The sequence below is a fragment of the Scyliorhinus torazame genome, chromosome 10, assembly GCF_047496885.1.
Source record: "Scyliorhinus torazame isolate Kashiwa2021f chromosome 10, sScyTor2.1, whole genome shotgun sequence".
NCBI lineage: Eukaryota > Metazoa > Chordata > Chondrichthyes > Carcharhiniformes > Scyliorhinidae > Scyliorhinus > Scyliorhinus torazame.
The window spans coordinates 130,510,535-130,533,556 of NC_092716.1; the positions used below are offsets into that span (position 1 = coordinate 130,510,535).

Consider the following 23,022-nt stretch of genomic DNA (forward strand, 5'->3'; position numbering starts at 1 on the left):
CGCTTTTCAGGTGTGGTATTCCAGTTTAAGAGAGGAGTGTGTTGTGGACAATGGCTCTTTCAGAGGCTCTGAAGTTTTTGGGGGTGGAGCCGGTCACACACACTACCTTACGGACAGAGAATAAAGGCAGACTGTTAGATTTGGCAAAAAAATTGCAGTTAACATTACCTGACAAAATGCGAAAAGATTAGGTAATTATGGCGGTGGCTAAGCATTTAAAGTTGCCTGAGATACAGTTTGACTCATTGGAAATGGCAAAAATTCAGTTACAACTTAAACAAATGGAACATGAGAAAGAATTAAAGCAGCTTGAATATGAAAGGGATAGAGAGAAAAAAGAAAAGGAGAGAGAAGAAAGGAGAAAACAAAGAATAGCCCTAGCAGAACAAAAAGAAAGAGAAAGGGAGATACAGATCAGGGAAAAAGATAAAGCGAGAGAGTTTGAACTTCAGAAAATGGCCATGAAACATGACAGTCAGGTATAATTGGCAGACGTAAAGGGAAACGTACAGTTGGATGATAGTGATGAGGATAGCAAGAAAGAGCGTCATAGTCAAAGGCTTGGTGGGGATCTATTCAAATATGTCCAAGCATTGCCAAGGTTTGACGAGAAGGAGGTGGAAGCATTTTTCATTTCTTTTGAGAAGGTGGCTAAACAAATGAAATGACCACAGGACATGTGGGTATTACTGATTCAAACAGTAGCTGGTAGGGCTAGTGAAGTGTTTGCATCACTACCGGAGGAGGTATCTGGGACATATGAGGAGGTGAAAAAATCCATCTTAGGTGCATATGAACTAGTGCCTGAAGCCTACAGACAAAGATTTAGAAATTTAAGGAAAGAATTTGGTCAAACATACATGGAGTTTGAAAGGCTCAAACAGAGTAATTTTGATAGGTGGACAAGGGCTTCGAAAATAGACCAAACGCATGAAGCTCTCAGAGAAATTATACTTTTGGAGGAGTTTAAAAACTCAATTCCTGATGTAGTGAGAACTCATGTGGAAGAGCAGAGCGTTAAAACGGTGAGATTAGCAGCAGAAATGGCAGATGATTATGAATTAGTTCATAAATAAAAGCTTGATGTCTTGATGAGAAAATGGAGACCTTTACATATGCAGGCGAATGAAAAGTGGGCAGAAGTTCATCAAGTAGTATTGCCGGTAGGCTTTACAAAAGATGTGTTGCGAGTTGCACATGAGGTACCAGTGGGAGGTCATTTGAGAGTAAGGAAAACTCAAGCTAAAACACAAAAACATTTTTATTGGCCTGGACTACATAAAGATGTAGTTAAATTTTGTCAATCATGCCACACATGTCAAGTGATAGGGAAACCTCAAACAGTGATCGAACCAGTGCCCTTAATACCCATTCCAGCATTTGAGGAACCTTTTACAAGGGTCTTAATTGATTGCGTAGGACCGCTCCCTAAAAGGAAAAGTGGGAATCAATATCTTTTGAATACAATGGATGTGTCTACTAGGTTTTCAGAGGCTGGTGTTGATCCGTCTCATGACTAGCCGCTCAAAGCATTTCATGATAACAGACATCAGGGCCACCTGTCGGTAATCGTTGAGGCAGGCTGCCTTGTTCTTCTTTGATTCTGGTATTATAGGGTCTTCTTGAAGGAGGTGGGGACATCAGAGCTGAGGAGTGAGATAGAACAAAGAACAAAGAAAAGTACAGCACAGGAACAGGCCCTTCGGCCCTCCAGGACTGCACCGACCATGCTGCCCGTCTGAACTAAAATCTTCTACACTTCCGGGGTCCGAAACCCTCTATTCCCATCCTATTCATTTATTTGTCAAGATGTCCCTTAAACGGCACTATCGTCCCTGCTTCCACCACCACCTCCGGCAGCGAGTTCCAGGCACCCACTACCCTCTGTGTAAAAAATGTACCTCGTGCATCTCCTCTAAACCTTGCCCCTCGCACCTTAAACCTATGCCCGCTAGTAATTGACGCCTCAACCCTGGGAAAAAGTCTCTGACTATCCACTCTGTCTATGCCCCTCATAATTTTGTAGACCTCTATCAGGTCGCCTCTCAACCTCCTTCGTTCCAGTGAGAACAAACCAAGTTTATTCAACCTCTCCTCATAGTTAATGCCCCCCCATACCAGGCAACATCCTGGTAAATCTATTCTGCACCCTCTCTACAGCCTCCACATCCTTCTGGCAGTGTGGCGACTAGAATTGAACACTCTACTCCAAGTGTGGCCTAACTAAGGTTCTGTACAGCTGCAACATGACTTGCCAATTTTTATACTCAATGCCCCGACCAATGAAGGCAAGCATGCCGTATGCCTTCTTGACTACATTCTCCACCTGTGTTGCTCCTGTGGACCTGGACACCAAGATAGTAACATTATGGTGGGGCAGGCAATAAACAAAGAAATAACTGATGCTTGTAGAAATGGTACAGCAGTTATCATTGGGGATTTTAATCTACATGTCGATTTGTTTAACCTGGTCGGTCAAGGCAGCCTTGAAGAGGAGTATATTGAATGTATTTGCGATTGTTTCCTAGAACAGCATGTAATAAGAACATAAGAACTAGGAGCAGGAGTAGGCCATCTGGCCCCTCGAGCCTGCTCCACCATTCAATGAGATCATGGCTGATCTTTTGTGGACTCAGCTCCACTTTCCAGCCCGAACACCATAACCCTTAATCCCTTTATTCTTCAAAAAACTATCTTTATCTTAAAAACATTTAATGATGGAGCCTCTACTGCTTCACTGGGCAAGGAATTCCATAGATTCACAACCCTTTGGGTGAAGAGGTTCCTCCTAAACTCAGTCCCAAATCTACTTCCCCTTATTTTGAGGCTATGCCCCCTAGTTCTGCTTTCACCTGCCAGTGGAAACAACCTGCCCGCATCTATCCTATCTATTCCCTTCATAATTTTATATGTTTCTACAAGATCCCCCCTCATCCTTCTAAATTCCAACGTGTACAGTCCCCGTCTACTCAACCTCTCCTCGTAATCCAACCCCTTCCGCTCTGGGATTAACCTAGTGAATCTCCTCTGCACACCCTCCAGTGCCAGTACGTCCTTTCTCAAGTAAGGAGACCAAAACTGAACACAATACTCCAGGTGTGGCCTCACTAACACCTTATACAATTGCAGCATAACCTCCCTAGTCTTTAACTCCATCTCTCTAGCAAAGGACAAAATTCCATTCGCCTTCTTAATCACCTGTTGCACCTGTAAACCAACTTTTTGAGACTCATGTACTAGCACACCCAGGTCTCTCTGCACAGCAGCATGTTTTAATATTTTATCATTTAAATAATTATCCCTTTTGCTGTTATTCCTACCAAAATGGATAACCTCACATTTGTCAACATTGTATTCCATCTGCCAGACCCTAGCCCATTCACTTGGCCTATCCAAATCCCTCTGCAGACTTCCAGTGTCCTCTGCACTTTTTGTTTTACCACTTATCTTAGTGTCGTCTGCAAACTTGGACACATTGCCCTTGGTCCCCAACTCCAAATCATCTATGTAAATTGTGAACAGTTGTGGGCCCAACACCGATCCCTGAGGGACACCACTAGCTACTGATTGCCAACCAGAGAAACACCCATTAATTCCCACTCTTTGCTTTCTATTAATTAACCAATCCTCTATCCATGCTACTACTTTCCCCTTAATGCCATGCATCTTTATCTGATACAGCAACCTTTTGTGTGGCACCTTCCTTTTGTGTGGCACCTTATCAAAGGCTTTCTGGAAATCCAGATATACCACATCCATTGGCTCCCCGTTATCTACCACACTGGTAATGTCCTCAAACATTTCACTAAATTAGTTAGGCATGACCTGCCCTTTATGAACCCATGCTGCGTCTGCCCAATGGGACAATTTCCATCCAGATGCCTCGCTATTTCTTCCTTGACGGTAGATTCCAGCATCTTCCCTACTACCGAAGTTAAGCTCACTGGCCTATAATTACCCGCTTTCTGCCTACCTCCTTTTTTAAACAGTGGTGTCACGTTTGCTAATTTCCAATCCGCCGGGACCACCCCATAGTCTAGTGAATTTTGGTAAATTATCACTAGTGCATTTGCAATTTCCCTAGCCATCTCTTTTAGCACTCTGGGATGCATTCCATCAGGGCCAGGAGACTTGTCTACCTTTAGCCCCATTAGCTTGCCCATCACTATCTCCTTGGTGTTAACAATCCTCTCAAGGTCCTCACCTGCATAGCCTCATTCCCATCAGTTATTTGTGTCTTCCACTGAGAAGACCGATCTAAAAAAACCTGTTCAGTTCCTCAGCCATTTCCTCATCTCCCATTATTAAATCTCCCTTCTCATCCTCTAAAGGACCAATATTTACCTTAGCCACTCTTTTTTGTTTTATATATTTGTAGAAACTTTTACTGTCTGTTTTTATATTCTGAGCAAATTTACTCTCATAATCTATCTTCTTTATAGCTTTTTTAGTAGCTTGCTGTTGCCCCCTAAAGATTTCCCAGTCCTCTAGTCTCCCACTGATCTTTGCTACCTTGTATGTTTTTTCCTTCAATTTGATACGCTCCCTTATTTCCTTAGATATCCACGGTCGATTTTCCCTCTTTCTACCGTCCTTCCTTTTTGTTGGTGTAAACCTTTGCTGAACACTGTGAAAAATCGCTTGGAAGGTTCTCCACTGTTCCTCAACTGTTTCACCATAAAGTCTTTGCTCTCAGTCTACCTTAGCTAGTTCTTCGCTCATCCCATTGTAATCTCCTTTGTTTAAGCACAAAACTCTAGTGCTTGATTTTACCTTCTCACCCTCCATCTGTATTTTAAATTCAACCATATTTTGATCGCTCCTTCCGAGAGGCTCCCTAACTATCAGATCCTGAATCAATCCTGTCTCATTACACAGGACCAGATCTAGGACCGCTTGTTCCCTCGTAGGTTCCATTACATACTGTTCTAGGAAACTATCGCGGATACATTCTATAAACTCCTCCTCAAGGCTGACTTGACCGACCTGGTTAAACCAATCGACATGTAGATTAAAATCCCCCATGATAACTGCTGTACCATTTCTACATGCATCTGTTATTTATTTGTTTATTGCCTGCCCCACCATAATGTTACTATTTGGTGGCCTATAGACTACTCCTATCGGTGACTTTTTCGCCTTACTGTTCCTGATTTCCACCCAAATGGATTCAACCTTATTCTCCATAGCACCGATGTCATCCCTTACTGTTGCCCGGATGTCATCCTTAAATAACAGAGCTACACCACCTCCCTTACCATCCACTCTGTCCTTCCGAAAAGTTTGATACCCTCGGATATTTAACTCCCAGTCGTGACCATCCTTTAACCATGTTTCAGTAATGGCCACTAAATCATAGTCATTCACGATGATTTGCGCCATCAACTCATTTACCTTATTCCGAATACTACGAGCATTCAGGTAAAGTACACTTATGTTGGCTTTTTACCTCTGTTCTGAATCTTAACACCTCGATCAGTAACCTCTCCTAAGTTATATTTCCTCTTAACCTTTCTCCTAATTTTCCTTGTCGTCGAACCCATATCTTCCTGTAACAACCTGCCGCGTCGCTTACCATTAATGTTTTCACTTCCCGTTTTATTTCTTTTAGTATTCCTGGTCCTATTCACTGAGCTCCCCTCAGTCACTGTACCTTGTACTGTCGCCCTTTTTGATTTTTGACTATGGCTTCTCTGCCTTACACTTTCCCCCTTACTGCCTTTTATTTCTGTCCCTGTTTTACTACCTTCCAACTTCCTGCATCGGTTCCCATCCCCCTGCCACATTAGTTTAAACTCTCCCCAACAGCTCTAGCAAACACCCCCCCTAGGACATCGGTTCCAGCCCTGCCCAGGTGTAGACCGTCCGGTTTGTACTGGTCCCACCTCCCCCAGAACCGGTTCCAATGTCCCAGGAATTTGAATCCCTCCCTCTTGCACCATCTCTCGAGCCACGTATTCATCCTCTCTAGCTTGACATTCCTACTCTGACTCGCTCATGGCACTGGTAGCAATCCTGAGATTACTACCTTTGAGGTCCTACTTTTTAGTTTAACTCCTAGCTCCCTAAATTCAGCTTGTAGGACCTCATCCCGTTTTTTACCTATATCGTTGGTGCCTATGTGCACCCTCCCCCCCCCCAGAATGTCCTGCAGCCGCTCCAAGACATCCTTGACCCTTGCACCAGGGAGGCAACATACCATCCTGGAGTCTCGATTGCGTCCGCAGAACCGCCTGTCTATTCCCCTTACAATTGAGTCCTCTATCACTATAGCCCTGCCATTCTTCTTCCTGCCCAGCTGCGCAGCAGAGCCAGCCATGGTGCCATGAACCTGGCTGCTGATGCCTTCCCCTGGTGAGCCATCTCCCTCAACAGTATCCAAAGCGGTATATCTGTTTTGCAGGGAGATGACCGCAGAGGACACCTGCACTGCCTTCCTACTCTTGCTCTGTCTTTTGGTCACTCATTTACTATCTCCCTCAGTACCTTTCACCTGCGGTGTGACCAACTCGCTAAACGTGCTATCCACGATGTCCTCAGCATCGCGGACGCTCCAAAGTGAGTCCATCCGCAGCTCCAGAGCCGTCAAGCGGTCTAACAGGAGCTGCAACTGGACACACTTCTTGCACGTGAAGGAGCCAGGGACAGTGGACGTGTCCCTGAGCTCCCACATCGCACACGAGAAGCATGACACGGGTCTGAGATCTCCTGCCATGTCTTAAACCTTCGGTTAACTTCAACAATTTCAATTTCCCCCCCCAAAATTAAAATAAATAAATAAACAATGAAGAAAAAAATAAATAAATATACCAATGAAAAGAAACAGAAAAACAGAAACACTACTTACCAGTCACAAAAAGCACTTCCTCCCCACCCAGCTTTGAATTCCCACCTCGATTCAAATTCCCAAACTCACTCTTAGCTGTGTCTCACTCCTGGCTCTGTCTTCTCTCTGGCTCACTGGGAGAACTCACTGGGAGTGAGTTTACAAGTGGCTCTTTTTAAACTGTCTTGAATTGACTCCCCTCCCCCACCTGCTTTTAGATCAAAGTATATTAAAGTGACTGAGACTTAACTACCAACCAATTATGTGAGTGGGTGGGGCAGCCCTTGTTAACCTACACTGCACAATACTAGCTTAATTTAAATTAATTTAAACTCCTGAAATTTAAAAGGAGCTGCCTTACTGATTCAATTCAATTCAATTCAATTCCCACCTCGATTCAAATTCCCAAACTCACTCTTAGCTGTGTCTCACTCCTGGCTCACTGGGAGAACTCACTCAATGGAACCTACAAGGGAACAAGCGGTCCTAGATATGGTCCTGTGTAATGAGACAGGATTGATTAATAATCTCATAGTTAGGGATCCTCTCGGAAGGAGCGACATAGATCGCGGCCTAGTTTCGGGAGCCATTCGGAGGAGGAGGAGCAGTCTCTGTCAGGGAGAGAACCTGAGAACATCTAAGACACTCAGAAGGTAAGAAGGTAAGTAAGTGATTTTTACTCATTTTTACTTTTATACCTTTTTCAAATTGTGTGTGTCGGGGGGAAACTGAAGTGACATCACAGAAAAGCTGTGACCTGAGTGGCTGGTTGGGCATCTGCACTAAATTAAAAAAATTAAGCATTGGTAACTAATTAAACAGAATTACTTAATTATAATTTAGAGGGATATCTAAGCCAGAGATCGGAGAGTACTATATTTAGCTTTCACATTTATATCAGAAATCTAGTGCTAGGAAACAGATAGTTAACAGTAACTTTAAGAAAATTTAAAAAAAAAAAACTTTTAATTTTAATTTACGAATTCATTGACGCAATGTCAGTTACAGGGGTGCAGTGCTCTGACTGTGAGATGTGGCAGGTCCGGGAGGCTTCCAGCGTCCCGGGTGGCTTCATCTGCAGAAAGTGCACCCAACTGGAGCTCCTCACAGACCGCATGGTTCGGTTGGGGCAGCAATTGGATGCACATAGGAGCATGCAGGTGGCGGAAAGCGTCATAGATCGCAGTTATATAAATGTGGTCACACCCAAGGTGCAGGCAGAGAAATGGGTGACCACCAAAAAGGGCAGGCAGTCAGAGCAGGTATCCCCTGTGGTTGTCCCCCTCTCGAACAGTTATACCCCTTTGGATACTGTCAGGGGGGATAGCCTATCAGGGGAAACAGCAGCAGCCAGAGCCGTGGCACCACGGCTGGCTCTGATGTTCAGAAGGGAGGGTCAAAGCGCAGAAGAGCAATAGTAATAGGGGACTCTATAGTCAGGGGCACAGATAGGCGCTTCTGTGGACGTGAAAGAGACTCCAGGATGGTATGTTGCCTCCCTGGTGCCAGGGTCCAGGATGTCTCCGAACGGGTAGAAGGCATCCTGAAGGGGGAGGGCAAACAGGCAGAGGTCGTTGTACATAAGGAAAATCCCAAGGCTTTTTACACGTACATAAAAAGCAAGAGAGTAGCCAGGGAAAGGGTTGGCCCACTGAAGGATAGGCAAGGGAATCTATGTGTGGAGCCAGAGGAAATGGGTGAGGTACTAAATGAATACTTTGCATCAGTATACACCAAAGAGAAGGAATTGGTAGATGTTGAGCCTGGAGAAGGGTGTGTAGATAGCCTGGGTCACATTGAGATCCAAAAAGACGAGGTGTTGGGTGTCTTAAAAAATATTAAGGTGGATAAGTCCCCAGGGCCTGATGGGATCTACCCCAGAATACTGAAGGAGGCTGGAGAGGAAATTGCTGAGGCCTTGACAGAAATCTTTGGATCCTCACTGTCTTCAGGTAATGTCCCGGAGGACTGGAGAATAGCTAATGTTGTTCCTCTGTTTAAGAAGGGTAGCAAGGGTAATCCAGGGAACTACAGGCCGGTGAGCCTTACTTCAGTGGTAGGGAAATTACTGGAGAGAATTCTTCGAGACAGGATCTACTCCCATTTGGAAGCAAATGGACGTACTAGTGAGAGGCAGCATGGTTTTGTGAAGGGGAGGTCGTGTCTCACTAACTTGATAGAGTTTTTCGAGGAGGTCACAAAGATGATTGATGCAGGTAGGGCAGTGGATGTTGTCTATATGGACTTCAGTAAGGCCTTTGACAAGGTCCCTCATGGTAGACTAGTACAAAAGGTGAAGTCACACGGGATCAGGGGTGAGCTGGCAAGGTGGATACAGAACTGGCTAGGTCATAGAAGGCAGAGAGTAGCAATGGAAGGATGCTTTTCTAATTGGAGGGCTGTGACCAGTGGTGTTCCACAGGGATCAGTGCTGGGACCTTTGCTGTTTGTAGTATATATAAATGATTTGGAGGAAAATGTAACTGGTCTGATCAGTAAGTTTGCAGACGACACAAAGGTTGGTGGAATTGCGGATAGCGATGAGGACTGTCCGAGGATACAGCAGGATTTAGATTGTTTGGAGACTTGGGCGGAGAGATGGCAGGTGGAGTTTAATCCGGACAAATGTGAGGTAATGCATTTTGGAAGGTCTAATGCAGGTAGGGAATATACAGTGAATGGTAGAACCCTCAAGAGTATTGAAAGTCAGAGAGATCTAGGAGTACAGGTCCACAGGTCACTGAAAGGGGCAACACAGGTGGAGAAGGTAGTCCAGAAGGCATACGCCATGCTTGCCTTCATTGGCCGGGACATTGAGTATAAGAATTGGAAAGTCATGTTGCGGCTGTATAGAACCTTAGTTAGGCCACACTTGGAGTATAGTGTTCAATTCTGGTCGCCACACTACCAGAAGGATGTGGAGGCTTTAGAGAGGGTGCAGAAGAGATTTACCAGAATGTTGCCTGGTATGGAGGGCATTAGCTATGAGGAGCGGTTGAATAAACTCGGTTTGTTCTCACTGGAACGAAGGAGGTTGAAGGGCGACCTGATAGAGGTCTACAAAATTATGAGGGGCATAGACAGAGTTGATAGTCAGAGGCTTTTCCCCGGGGTAGAGGGGTCAGTTACGAGGGGGCATAGGTTTAAGGTGAGAGGGGCAAGGTTTAGAGTAGATATACGAGGCATGTTTTTTACACAGAGGGTAGTGGGTGCCTGGAACCCGCTACCGGAGGAGGTGGTGGAAGCAGGGACGATAGTGACATTTAAGGGGCATCTTGACAAATACATGAATAGAATGGGAATAGAGGGATACGGACCCAGGAAGTGTAGAAGATTGTAGTTTAGTCGGGCAGCATGGTCGGCACCGGCTTGGAGGGCCGAAGGGCCTGTTCCTGTGCTGTACATTTCTTTGTTCTTTGTTCTTTGTAATGGGGCTAAAGGTAGACAAGTCTCCTGGCCTTAATGTAATGCATCCCAGAGTGCTAAAAGAGATGACTAGGGAAATTGCAAATGCACTAGTGATAATTTACCAAAATTCACTAGACTCTGGGGTGGTCCCGGCGGATTGGAAATTAGCAAACGTGCCACCACTGTTCAAAAAAGGAGGTAGGCAGAAAGCAGGTAATTATAGGCCAGTTAGCTTAACTTCGGTAGTAGGGAAGATGCTGGAATCTATCATCAAGGAAGAAATAGCGAGGCATCTGGATGGAAATTGTCCCATTGGGCAGACGCAGCATAGGTTCATAAAGGGCAGGTCGTGCCTAACTAATTTAGTGAAATTGTTTGAGGGCATTACCAGTGTGGTAGATAACGGGGAGCCAATGGATGTGGTATATCTGGAGTTCCAGAAAGCTTTTGACAAGGTGCCACACAAAAGATTGCTGCATAAGATAAAGATGCATGGCATTAAGGGGAAAGTAGTAGCATGGATAGAGGATTGATTAATTAATAGAAAGCAAAGAGTGGGGATTAATGGGTGTTTCTCTGGTTGGCAATCAGTAGCTAGTGGTGTCATTCAGGGTTCATTGTTGGGCCCACAATTGTTCACAATTTACGTAGATGATTTGGAGTTGGGGACCAAGGGCAATGTGTCAAAGTTTGCAGACGACACTAAGATGAGTGGTAAAACAAAAAGTGCAAAGGATACCGGAAATCTGCAGAGGGATTTGGATAGGTTAAGTGAATAGGCCAGGGTCTGGCAGATGGAATACAATGTTGACAAATCTGAGGTTCTCCATTTTGGTAGGAATAATAGCAAAAGGGATTATTATTTAAATGAGAAAATATTAAAACATGCCGCTGTGCAGAGAGACCTGGGTGTGCTAGTGCATGAGTCGCAAAAAGTTGGTTTACAGGTGCAACAGATGATTAAGAAGGCAAATGGAATTTTGTCCTTCATTGCTCGAGGGATGGAGTTTAAGACTAGGGAGGTTATGCTGCAATTGTATAAGGTGTTAGTGAGGCTACGCCTGGAGTATTGTGTTCAGATTTGGTCTCCTTACCTGAGAAAGGATGTACTGGCGCTGGAGGGTGTGCAGAGGAGATTCACTAGGTTAATCCCAGAGCTGAAGGGGTTGGATTACGAGGAGAGGTTGAGTCGACTGGGACTGTACTTGTTGCAATTTAGAAGGATGCAGGTGGATCTTATAGAAACATATAAGATTATGAAGGGAATAGATAGGATAGATGCAGCCAGGTTGTTTCCACTGGCAGGTGAAAGCAGAACTAAGGGACAGAGCCTCAAAATAAGGGGAAGTAGATTTAGGACTGAGTTTAGGAGGAACTTTTTCACCCAAAGGGTTGCGAATCTATGGAATTCCTTGCCCAGTGAAGCAGTTGAGGCTCCTTCATTTAATGTTTTTAAGATAAAGATAGATAGTTTTTTGAAGAATAAAGGGATTAAAGGTTATGGTGTTCAGGCCGCAAGTGGAGCTGAGTCCACAAAACATCAGCCATGATCTCATTGAATGGCGGAGCAGGCTCGAGGGGCCAGATGGCCTACTCCTGCTCCTAGTTCTTATGTTCTTATCTCCCTGACTGTCAATACTCTTGAGGGTTCTACTATTCACTGTATATTCCCTACCTGTATTAGACTTTCCAAAATGCATTACCTCACATTTGTCCGGATTAAACTCCATCTGCCATCTCGCCACCCAAGTCTCCAAACAATCTAAATCGTTCTGTATTCTCTGACAGTCCTCATCGCTATCCGCAATTCCACCAACCTTTGTGTCATCCGCAAACTTACTAATCAGACCAGTTACATTTTCCTTTAAATCATTTATATATACTACGAACAGCAAAGGTCCCAGCACTGATCCCTGCGGAACACCAGTAGTCACAGCCCTCCAATCAGAAAAGCATCCCTCCATTGCTACTCTCTGCCTTCTGTGACCTAGCCAGGTCTGTATCCATCTTGCCAGCTCACGTCTAATCTTCAAACAACTATCACCTCTGATCCCGTGTGACTTCACCTTTTGTACCAGTCTGCCATGAGGGACCTTGCCAAAGGCCTTACTGAAGTCCATATAGACAACTTCTACTGCCCTATCTGCATCAATCAGATGTTGAAGATATCTGCGAATACAGTCGCCAGCTGGTCTGCGCAGGCTCCGAGTGCTCGCCTCGGGACTCAGTCGGGGCCCGTTGCTTTCCGCGGATTCACTTTCAAGAATGCAGCTCTTACCTCTGAGGCTGTAATAGTGGGTATGGGTGTGTCCAGGGCTGTTGGGACGGGTGGCACTGATGCATTGGCTGTTTGCTCAAAGCGGGCATAGAACTTGTTCAGTTCATCGGGGATGGAACATTTAAGTTATAAAGAGAGGTTGGATAGGCTTGGGTTGTTTGCTCTGGAGCAGAGAAGACTGAGGGGTGACCTGATTGAGGTGTACAAGATTATGAGGGGCATGGACAGGGTGGATAGGGAGCAGGTGTTCCCCTTAGTTAAAGGGGACACAAGTTCAATGCCAGGGACATGAGGGGATTTGTGGAACAACTTTTTTACCCAGAGGGTGGTGACGGTGTGGAATGCACTGCCTGGGAGGCTGGTAGAGGCGGGTTGCCTCACATCCTTTAAAAAGTACCTGGATGGGCACTTGACACGCCATAACATTCCAGGCACTGGGTCAAGTGCTGGTAAATGGGATTAGGTAGGTGGGTCAGGTGTTTTTCATGCATCGGTGCAGACTCGATGGGCCAAAGGGCTTCTTTTGTGCTGTATTATTCTGTGATTCTGATTAAGTGCTAACGGGAGCATCTCCAGCTACTGCCTATTTGCCACCCCGATCAGCCATATTCCCCACTGACCGTGGCAGCCTCTGGGCACACAGCTGAAGACAATTGCTAATAGGGGTTTGGGAATTGTGGTATTGCGAGCACTTCAGAGCTCCCAAGTGGATTCCTGTCGTTAGACGGGCCATATCGCAGGTAAGAGTTATTGCCTAGCATCTCAATCAGACCGTGAGGCCTGGACACCATGCCTGAACACCAAGGGCTGCAACACCACAGAGGCAGAAGGCAAAGTCCCGACACCCAATAGCTGGACCTCAGCACTGGGGACATCCCCGCAACCAGAAGGAGGGTTTTGTGCACCGGGGAGGGAACCAGCACCTGGTCCAGGTAACGTTACCAGGGGACGTCTGGGGTACCTCAGGATCATTCAAGGGCTCGAGCATCATACAACATAGAACATAGAACGATACAGCGCAGTACAGGCCCTTCGGCCCACGATGTTGCACCGAAACAAAAGCCATCTAACCTACACTATGCCATTATCATCCATATGTTTATCCAGTAAACTTTTAAATGCCCTCAATGTTGGCGAGTTCACTACTGTAGCAGGTAGGGCATTCCACGGCCTCACTACTCTTTGCGTAAAGAACCTACCTCTGACCTCTGTCCTATATCTATTACCCCTCAGTTTAAAGCTATGTCCCCTTGTGCCAGCCATTTCCATCCACGGGAGAAGGCTCTCACTGTCCACCCTATCTAACCCCCTGATCATTTTGTATGCCTCGATTAAGTCTCCTCTTAACCTTCTTCTCTCCAACGAAAACAACCTCAAGTCCATCAGCCTTTCCTCATAAGATTTTCCCTCCATACAAGGCAACATCCTGGTAAATCTCCTCTGCACCCTCTCCAAAGCCTCCACGTCCTTCCTATAATGCGGTGACCAGAACTGTACGCAATACTCCAAATGCGGCCGTACCAGAGTTCTGTACAGCTGCAACATGACCTCCTGACTCCGGAACTCAATCCCTCTACCAATAAAGGCCAACACTCCATAGGCCTTCTTCACAACCCTATCAACCTGGGTGGCAACTTTCAGGGATCTATGTACATGGACACCTAGATCCCTCTGCTCATCCACACTTCCAAGAACTTTACCATTAGCCAAATATAACGCATTCCCGTTATTCCTTCCAAAGTGAATCACCTCGCACTTCTCTACATTAAACTCCATTTGCCACCTCTCAGCCCAGCTCTGCAACTTATCTATGTCCCTCTGTAACCTGCTACATCCTTCCACACTGTCGACAACACCACCGACTTTAGTGTCGTCTGCAAATTTACTCACCCACCCTTCTGTGCCTTCCTCTAGGTCATTGATAAAAATGACAAACAGCAACGGCCCCAGAACAGATCCTTGTTGTACTCCACTTGTAACTGAACTCCATTCTGAACATTTCCCATCAACCACCACCCTCTGTCTTCTTTCAGCTAGCCAATTTCTGATCCACATCTCTAAATCTCCCTCAATCCCCAGCCTCCGTATTTTCTGCAATACCCTACCGTGGGGAACCTTATCAAACGCTTTGCTGAAATCCATATACACCACATCAACTGCTCTACCCTCGTCTACCTGTTCGTTCACCTTCTCAAAGAACTCGATAAGGTTTGTGAGGCATGACCTACCCTTCACAAAGCCATGCTGACTATCCCTGATCATATTATTCCTATCTAGATGATTATAAATCTTGTCTCTTATAATCCCCCCCAAGACTTTACCCACTACAGACGTGAGGCTCACCGGTCTATAGTTGCCGGGGTTGTCTCTGCTCCCCTTTTTGAACAAAGGGACCACATTTGCTATCCTCCAGTCCTCTGGCACTATTCCTGTAGCCAATGATGACATAAAAATCAAAGCCAAAGGCCCAGCAATCTCTTCCCTGGCCTCCAAGAGAATCCTAGGATAAATCCCATCAGGACCCGGGGACTTATCTATTTTCAGCCTGTCCGGAATTGCCAACACCTCTTCCCTACGTACCTCAATGACATCTATTCTATTAGCCTGGGTCTCAGCATTCTCCTCCACAACATTATCTTTTTCCTGAGTGAATACTGACGAAAAATATTCATTTAGTATTTCGCCTATCTCTTCAGACTCCACACACAACTTCCCATCCCTGTCCTTGACTGGTCCTACTCTTTCCCTAGTCATTCGCTTATTCCTGACATACCGATAGAAAGCTTTTGGGTTTTCCTTGATCCTACCTGCCAAATACTTCTCATGTCCCCTCCTTGCTCGTCTTAGCTCTCTCTTTAGATCCTTTCTCGCTACCTTGTAACTATCCATCGCCCCAACTGAAACTTCACACCTCATCTTCACATAGGCCTCCCTCTTCCTCTTAACAAGAGATTCCACTTCTTTGGTAAACCATGGTTCCCTCGCTCGACGCCTTCCTCCCTGCCTGACCGGTACATACTTATCAAGAACACGCAGTAGCTGATCCTTGAACAAGCTCCACTTATCCAGTGTGCCCAACACTTGCAGCCTACTTCTCCACCTTATCCCCCCCAAGTCACGTCTAATGGCATCATAATTGCCCTTCCCCCAGCTATAACTCTTGCCCTGCGGGGTATACTTATCCCTTTCCATCATTAACGTAAACGTCACCGAATTGTGGTCACTGTCCCCAAAGTGCTCCCCTACCTCCAAATCCAACACCTGGCCTGGTTCATTACCCAAAACCAAATCCAACGTGGCCTCGCCTCTTGTTGGCCTGTCAACATATTGTGTCAGGAAACCCTCCTGCACACACTGTACAAAAAACGACCCATCTAATGTACTCAAACTATATCTTTTCCAGTCAATATTTGGAAAGTTAAAGTCTCCCATAATAACTACCCTGTTACTTTCGCTCTTATCCAGGATCATCCTCGCCATCCTTTCCTCTACATCCCTAGAACTATTTGGAGGCCTATAGAAGACTCCCAACAGTGTGACCTCTCCTTTCATGTTTCTAACCTCAGCCCATACTACCTCGGAAGATGAGTCCCCATCTAGCATCCTCTCTGCCACCATAATACTGCTCTTGACTAGCAGCGCCACACCTCCTTCTCTGAGCTTACTAAAACACCTAAACCCCGGAACCTGCAACATCCATTCCTGTCCCTGCTCTATCCATGTCTCCGAAATGGCCACAACATCGAAGTCCCAGATACCAACCCATGCTGCCAGTTCCCCTACCTTATTTCGTATACTCCTGGCATTGAAGTAGACACACTTCAAACCACCTACCTGAACACTGGCCCCCTCCTGCGACGTCAAATCTGTGCTCCTGACCTCTATACTCTCATTCTCCCTTACCCTAAAACTACAATCCAGGTTCCCATGCCCCTGCTGCATTAGTTTAAACCCCCCCAAAGAGCACTAACAAATCTCCCCCCCAGAATATTTGTGCCCCTCAGGTCCAGATGTAGACCATCCTGTCTGTAGAGGTCCCACCTTCCCCAGAAAGAGCCCCAGTTATCCAGAAATCTGAATCCCTCCCGCCTGCACCATCCCTGTAGCCACGTGTTTAATTGCTCTCTCTCCCTATTCCTCATCTCACTATCACGTGGCACGGGCAACAACCCAGAGATAACAACTCTGTTTGTTCTAGTTCTGAGTTTCCATCCTAGCTCCCTGAAAGCCTGCCTGACATCCTTGTCCCCTTTCCTACCTATGTTGTTAGTGCCAATGTGGACCACGACTTGGGGCTGCTCCCCCTCCCCCTTAAGGACCCGGAAAACACGATCCGAGACATCACGTACCCTTGCATCTGGGAGGCAACATAACAAACGTGAGTCTCTCACGCTCCCACAAAATCTCCTATCTGTGCCCCTGACTATCGAGTCCCCAATTACTAATGCTCTGCTCCTCTTCCCCCCTTCCCTTCTGAGCAACAGGGACAAACTCCGTGCCAGAGGCCCGTACCCCAGTCCCCCCCCCCCCCCCCCCCCCCACAAGTATCCAAAGCGGTATACTTGTTTCTCAGGGGAACGACCGCAGGGGATCCCTGCACTGACTGCTTCTTCCCAGTCCCTCTTACAGTTACCCATCTATCTCCAATCTTTGGTGTAACTAATTCCCTGAAGCTGCTATCTATGACCCCCTCTGCCTCCCGAATGATCCGAAGTTCTTCCAACTCCAGCTCCAGTTCCTAACTCGGTCTTGGAGGAGCTGGAGATGGCAGCACTTCCTGCAGGTAAAATAAGCAGGGGCACTAACGGCATCCCTCACCTCAAACATCCTGCAGGAGGAACATTGCACTCCCTCCCCTGCCATCCCTCTAACTTTCTACCAAGATCTGGCTAACAACTAAATTAAATTTAAAAAAAAAAAAAAAAAATATGGTACTTACCTCATCTGGCTCTGACAGCCCTGGAGGCTCCCCAATGTCTGCACCATGGTGCTTGAGTGCCCACGGGTGCCCGCTGTAGTCGGGGGTGCGTGTTTAGGGTGTGTTGGATGGTATCCTGAGGGAAGGTAGGGGATGTGAGGGGGAGAGGGAGAGCCATGGGACTGGAGAGTACTGGCTAGAAGCCATTGTTGGTTGTCTGTCTCTCACCGTCTCCAATTCCTTCCAAATATTACATGAGGTGGATGATATATTGGATCCTGTGGAGGCTGTCCCTGTGGTGCTGCTGGCAAGTCAAGCAGCCAGACACCTGCAAAGGTGGCGGCAGCAGCATCTACAGAGGCTCGAGGCAATGGCTCATGTGCAGGCCACCCCACACCCTGAGGACCCAGCTGCCTATCAGGATGTATAGGGACCCAGATGGGGAGGCCGGCGGCGGACCAAGGTGTACAGGCGTTGCTGTATTTTTGAACAGATGATGGACAGCGGGTGCCGCAGGAGTCTTTGCCTCAACAATGGGGTGGTGCAGTACCTGTGCCATGTCCTTGCAGACTTGTCACCACGTTGTGGAGGAGGATACCCGCTCCCAGTGGCCGTCAAGGTCACCGTAGCCCTGATCTTCTACACCTCCAGATCATTCAGGGGCTCGAGCAGGGACTTGTGCGGCATCTCACAAGCTGCAGCCCACAAGTGCAGATTCCCTGTTTGCCCGGGCAACTAACTTTATAAACTTTGACCTGGACTAAGCCCAACAGGGCGCCAGGGCAGCAGGCTTCTCCACCAGTGCTGGTATGCCCAGGCCCAGGGGATACTGGGTAGCACACATGTCGCCTTGCATGCACGGGTGGTCCAGGAACGCCCTCCATTAAGAGGAAGGGGTTCCACTTCCTGAGCAGTTGTCAGGTGATGGGGGAGGGGGCGTCGGGTACCCGGAGGTGCAGGTGGCCGCCGTCGCCATGCCACAGGGAGGCTGCAGGTTGGTCCCCAACCCCTTCCTCCTGGTCGGTGCCTTTGGGCCCTGGGGGTCACCTCGGGATGGAGGGCCAGCTGGACTGAGCTCCCAGTGCCCCTGCGTCATATGGCTCTGCCAGCCCTGGAGGCTCCCCAATGTCTGCACCATGGTGGTGATGCCCTCAGCGATGCCCCTCTGTGAGCGGGTGTCATGAGAATGTCGCCTTAGGAAATGTTTGGCTGCTCATATTACTGCAGTGATGTCAGAGTGTGGGTGGAGCTAGGCTGTCTGTCAGCTTTTTACTTTCATTTTAGGCTGTTTGCTGCAGGGTGTGTTTTAGTTTTGTTTTCAGTGTTGGAGCTGAAGCCAGACAGAGCAGATGTACTGTTGATCTCTCTGCCATGAAAATACTATCTCTTGATCATTTGGTGAATTCAGAATTATAAATATTTTCAGTAGTGACTTTAACCTGATGTGCTTCTGTTAAAGGTTTTCTTTTTATGTCGTATGGATGTTAAAAGGAAAGCTTAAAGGATTACTTAGTGTTGTAGTCTTTGGGGGTTGTATTTGAATTAATGGTTGCAAAGATGTTCACTGTATGTTTTAAAAGGTTAACTTGAGTTCATAGAATAAACATTGTTTTGCTTTAAAAAATACTTTTGACTTTTGGTGGTGGCTATGAAGGAGTAAGTCGCACATTTGGTGGCTCACGCTTTGGTCGGACTTTTGGACTTTTACCCCGTTTTTCTACCAGACTTGAATTGTAAAATGGATGTTAGTGGCAATTGTTTACTGAATTCCCACTTTGGTGCATGGAGAGAAGGACTAGAAGTGTTCGTAAGGGCAGAAACAAAAAGATAGAGAAGGCTTGGGCTGTAGCTGCAACAAAAGACAGCATGGCGGAGGTTCGGACCTCTGGCTTGTCGACCCAGCAGTCTATGGAGCAGCTGATGCAAGTCATTCAGGAAGGCTTTGCTACGCAGAAACGGGACTGCTTGGACCCGATAAAAGAGTCGATTGGAGCATAGATTGGACACCCAAGATCGGGCGATCCAGAAGGTGGAGAAGGCGCTGGCTGAGCAGAAGGAACATCAGACTGCGGTGGAGCTGGAGGTGGGGTTCTGAGGGACCAGCAGATGAAGCTCCTGGAGAAGGTGGAGGACCTAGAAAATAAGTCCTGCCGGCAGAACTTCAGAATCGTAAGGCTCCCGTAGGGGTCCGAAGGAACGGACGCTGGGGCATACATTGCAGACATGTTTGTGAAGCTGCTGGAGGATGGGGCATTCTCCCGGCCCTTGGAGTTGGATAGGACTCACAGAGCACTCACGAGGAAGCCGCGAATGGGAGACCCCCCCGAGGGCAATGGTGGTGAGATTCCACAGATTCTCGGATAAGGAGCGCATTCTACAGTGGGCCAAGCAGACACAGAGCTGTAAGTGGGACAATAGCATCCTGCGGGTTTACCAGGACCTGAGTGTAGAGGTGGCCAGGAGGAGAGCAGGCTTCAACCAGATCAGGTTGATCCTTTTGAAGAAAAAGGTGAGGTTTGGATGGTTATAACCAGCCTGTCTCTGGGCCATGCACAGTAGCATAGTGGTTAGCACAATTGCTTCACAGCTCCAGGGTTCCAGGTTCGATTCCGGCTTGGGTCACTGTCTGTGCGGAGTCTGCACATCCTCCCCGTGTGTGCGTGGGTTTCCTCCATGTGCTCCGGTTTCCTCCCACAGTCCAAAGGTGTGCAGGTTAGGTGGATTGGCCATGATAAATTGCCCTTAGTGTCCAAAATTGCCCTTAGTGTTGGGTGGGGCTACTGGGTTATGGGGATAGGGTGGAGGTGTTGACCTTGGGTAGGGTGCTCTTTCCAAGAGCCGGTGCAGACTCGATGGGCCGAATGGCCTCCTTCTGCACTGTAAATTCTATGATCTATGATCAGCACTTCTACTTCGCCTGAGGATGCGTTGGACTTTGCGAAAAAGAAAGGGTTGATGATGGATTGAGAACTTTTGAACTTGGCTGCAACGTTCATGTTTTTGCTTTTTCTTTTAGTTTCTCTGTTTTTGTAAAACGTTTCTTGTTTTGCGTTTCATGGAAGATGTTTGTGATGCCGTTTGCATTGATTTGGAACCAGCGGTAGAGCTGAGTGAGTTAAGGTTTTCATTTGCACTGTTGGGGGATGGAGGTGTGCTTGTTTTGATCTTGGTGTTTTTCTGTTGGGCAATTGTGTGGGGATTGTTTGATGCTGGAGTTTGTTTGTATAAGCGGGGGGGGAGGTGGGGAGGGAACAATAGGTGGGAGACTATCTGGCGCCAGGGATGGGGGCCACCAAGCTAGCTGGGCGAGTTGGCTCTCGGAAGCGCAGTGCCGGGGGGGGGGGGGGGGTGCAAATGTTTGGTTTAGTAAAGGGGTTGGGTTTCAGGGTGTTGTTACTAGTGGGGGAGGGGCGGTGAATGTTCTGCAGACGAGGGGAGGCGGAGTTGCGCTACTTGTTCGGGAGAATATCACAGCTATACTGCGAGAGGACACCTCAGAGGGCAGTGAGGCTATATGGGTAGAGATCAGGAATAAGAAGGGTGCAGTCACAATGTTGGGGGTATACTACAGGCCTCCCAACAGCCAGCGGGAGATAGAGGAGCAGATAGGTAGACAGATTTTGGAAAAGAGTAAAAATAACAGGGTTGTGGTGATGGGAGACTTCAACTTCCCCAATATTGACTGGGACTCACTTAGTGCCAGGGGCTTAGACGGGGCGGAGTTTGTAAGGAGCATCCAGGAGGGCTTCTTAAAACAATATGTAAACAGTCCAACTAGGGAAGGGGCGGTACTGGACCTGGTATTGGGGAATGAGCCCGGCCAGGTGGTAGATGTTTCAGTAGGGGAGCATTTCGGTAACAGTGACCACAATTCAGTAAGTTTTAAAGTACTGGTGGACAAGGATAAGAGTGGTCCGAGGATGAATGTGCTAAATTGGGGGAAGGCTAATTATGACAATATTAGGCGGGAACTGAAGAACATAGATTGGGGGCGGATGTTTGAGGGCAAATCAACATCTGACATGTGGGAGGCTTTCAAGTGTCAGTTGAAAGGAATACAGGACAGGCATGTTCCTGTGAGGAAGAAAGATAAATACGGCAATTTTCGGGAACCTTGGATGACGAGTGATATTGTAGGCCTCGTCAAAAAGAAAAAGGAGGCATTTGTCAGGGCTAAAAGGCTGGGAACAGACGAAGCCTGTGTGGCATATAAGGAAAGTAGGAAGGAACTTAAGCAAGGAGTCAGGAGGGCTAGAAGGGGTCATGAAAAGTCATTGGCAAATAGGGTTAAGGAAAATCCCAAGGCTTTTTACACGTACATAAAAAGCAAGAGGGTAGCCAGGGAAAGGGTTGGCCCACTGAAGGATAGGCAAGGGAATCTATGTGTGGAGCCAGAGGAAATGGGCGAGGTACTAAATGAATACTTTGCATCAGTATTCACCAAAGAGAAGGAATTGGTAGAGGTTGAGTCTGGAGAAGGGGGTGTAGATAGCCTGGGTCACATTGTGATCCAAAAAGACGAGGTGTTGGGTGTCTTAAAAAATATTAAGGTAGATAAGTCCCCAGGGCCTGATGGGATCTACCCCAGAATACTGAAGGAGGCTGGAGAGGAAATTGCTGAGGCCTTGACAGAAATCTTTGGATCCTCGCTGTCTTCAGGGGATGTCCCGGAGGACTGGAGAATAGCCAATGTTGTTCCTCTGTTTAAGAAGGGTAGCAAGGATAATCCCGGGAACTACAGGCCGGTGAGCCTTACTTCAGTGGTAGGGAAATTACTGGAGAGAATTCTTCGAGACAGGATCTACTCCCATTTGGAAGCAAATGGACGTATTAGTGAGAGGCAGCACGGTTTTGTGAAGGGGAGGTCGTGTCTCACTAACTTGATAGAGTTTTTCGAGGAGGTCACTAAGATGATTGATGCAGGTAGGGCAGTGGATGTTGTCTACATGGACTTCAGTAAGGCCTTTGACAAGGTCCCTCATGGTAGACTAGTACAAAAGGTGAAGTCACACGGGATCAGGGGTGAGCTGGCAAGGTGGATTCAGAACTGGCTAGGCCATAGAAGGCAGAGGGTAGCAATGGAGGGATGCTTTTCTAATTGGAGGGCTGTGACCAGTGGTGTTCCACAGGGATCAGTGCTGGGACCTTTGCTGTTTGTAGTATATATAAATGATTTGGAGGAAAATGTAACTGGTCTGATTAGTAAGTTTGCAGATGACACAAAGGTTGGTGGAATTGCGGATAGCGATGAGGACTGTCTGAGGATACAGCAGGATTTAGATTGTCTGGAGACTTGGGCGGAGAGATGGCAGATGGAGTTTAATCCGGACAAATGTGAGGTAATGCATTTTGGAAGGGCTAATGCAGGTAGGGAATATACAGTGAATGGTAGAACCCTCAAGAGTATTGAAAGTCAAAGAGATCTAGGAGTACAGGTCCACAGATCATTGAAAGGGGCAACACAGGTGGAGAAGGTAGTCAAGAAGGCATACGGCATGCTTGCCTTCATTGGACGGGGCATTGAGTATAAGAATTGGCAAGTCATGTTGCAGCTGTATAGAACCTTAGTTAGGCCACACTTGGAGTATAGTG

General features: G+C 47.0%; 1 protein-coding gene across 7 annotated transcripts in view; it reads left to right on the forward strand.

Annotated features, from left to right (window-relative positions):
• The window catches only part of nr1h3 (nuclear receptor subfamily 1, group H, member 3), a 376,600-nt gene that overhangs the window by 84,602 nt on the left and 268,976 nt on the right, over positions 1-23,022 (forward strand). The window lies entirely within an intron of this gene.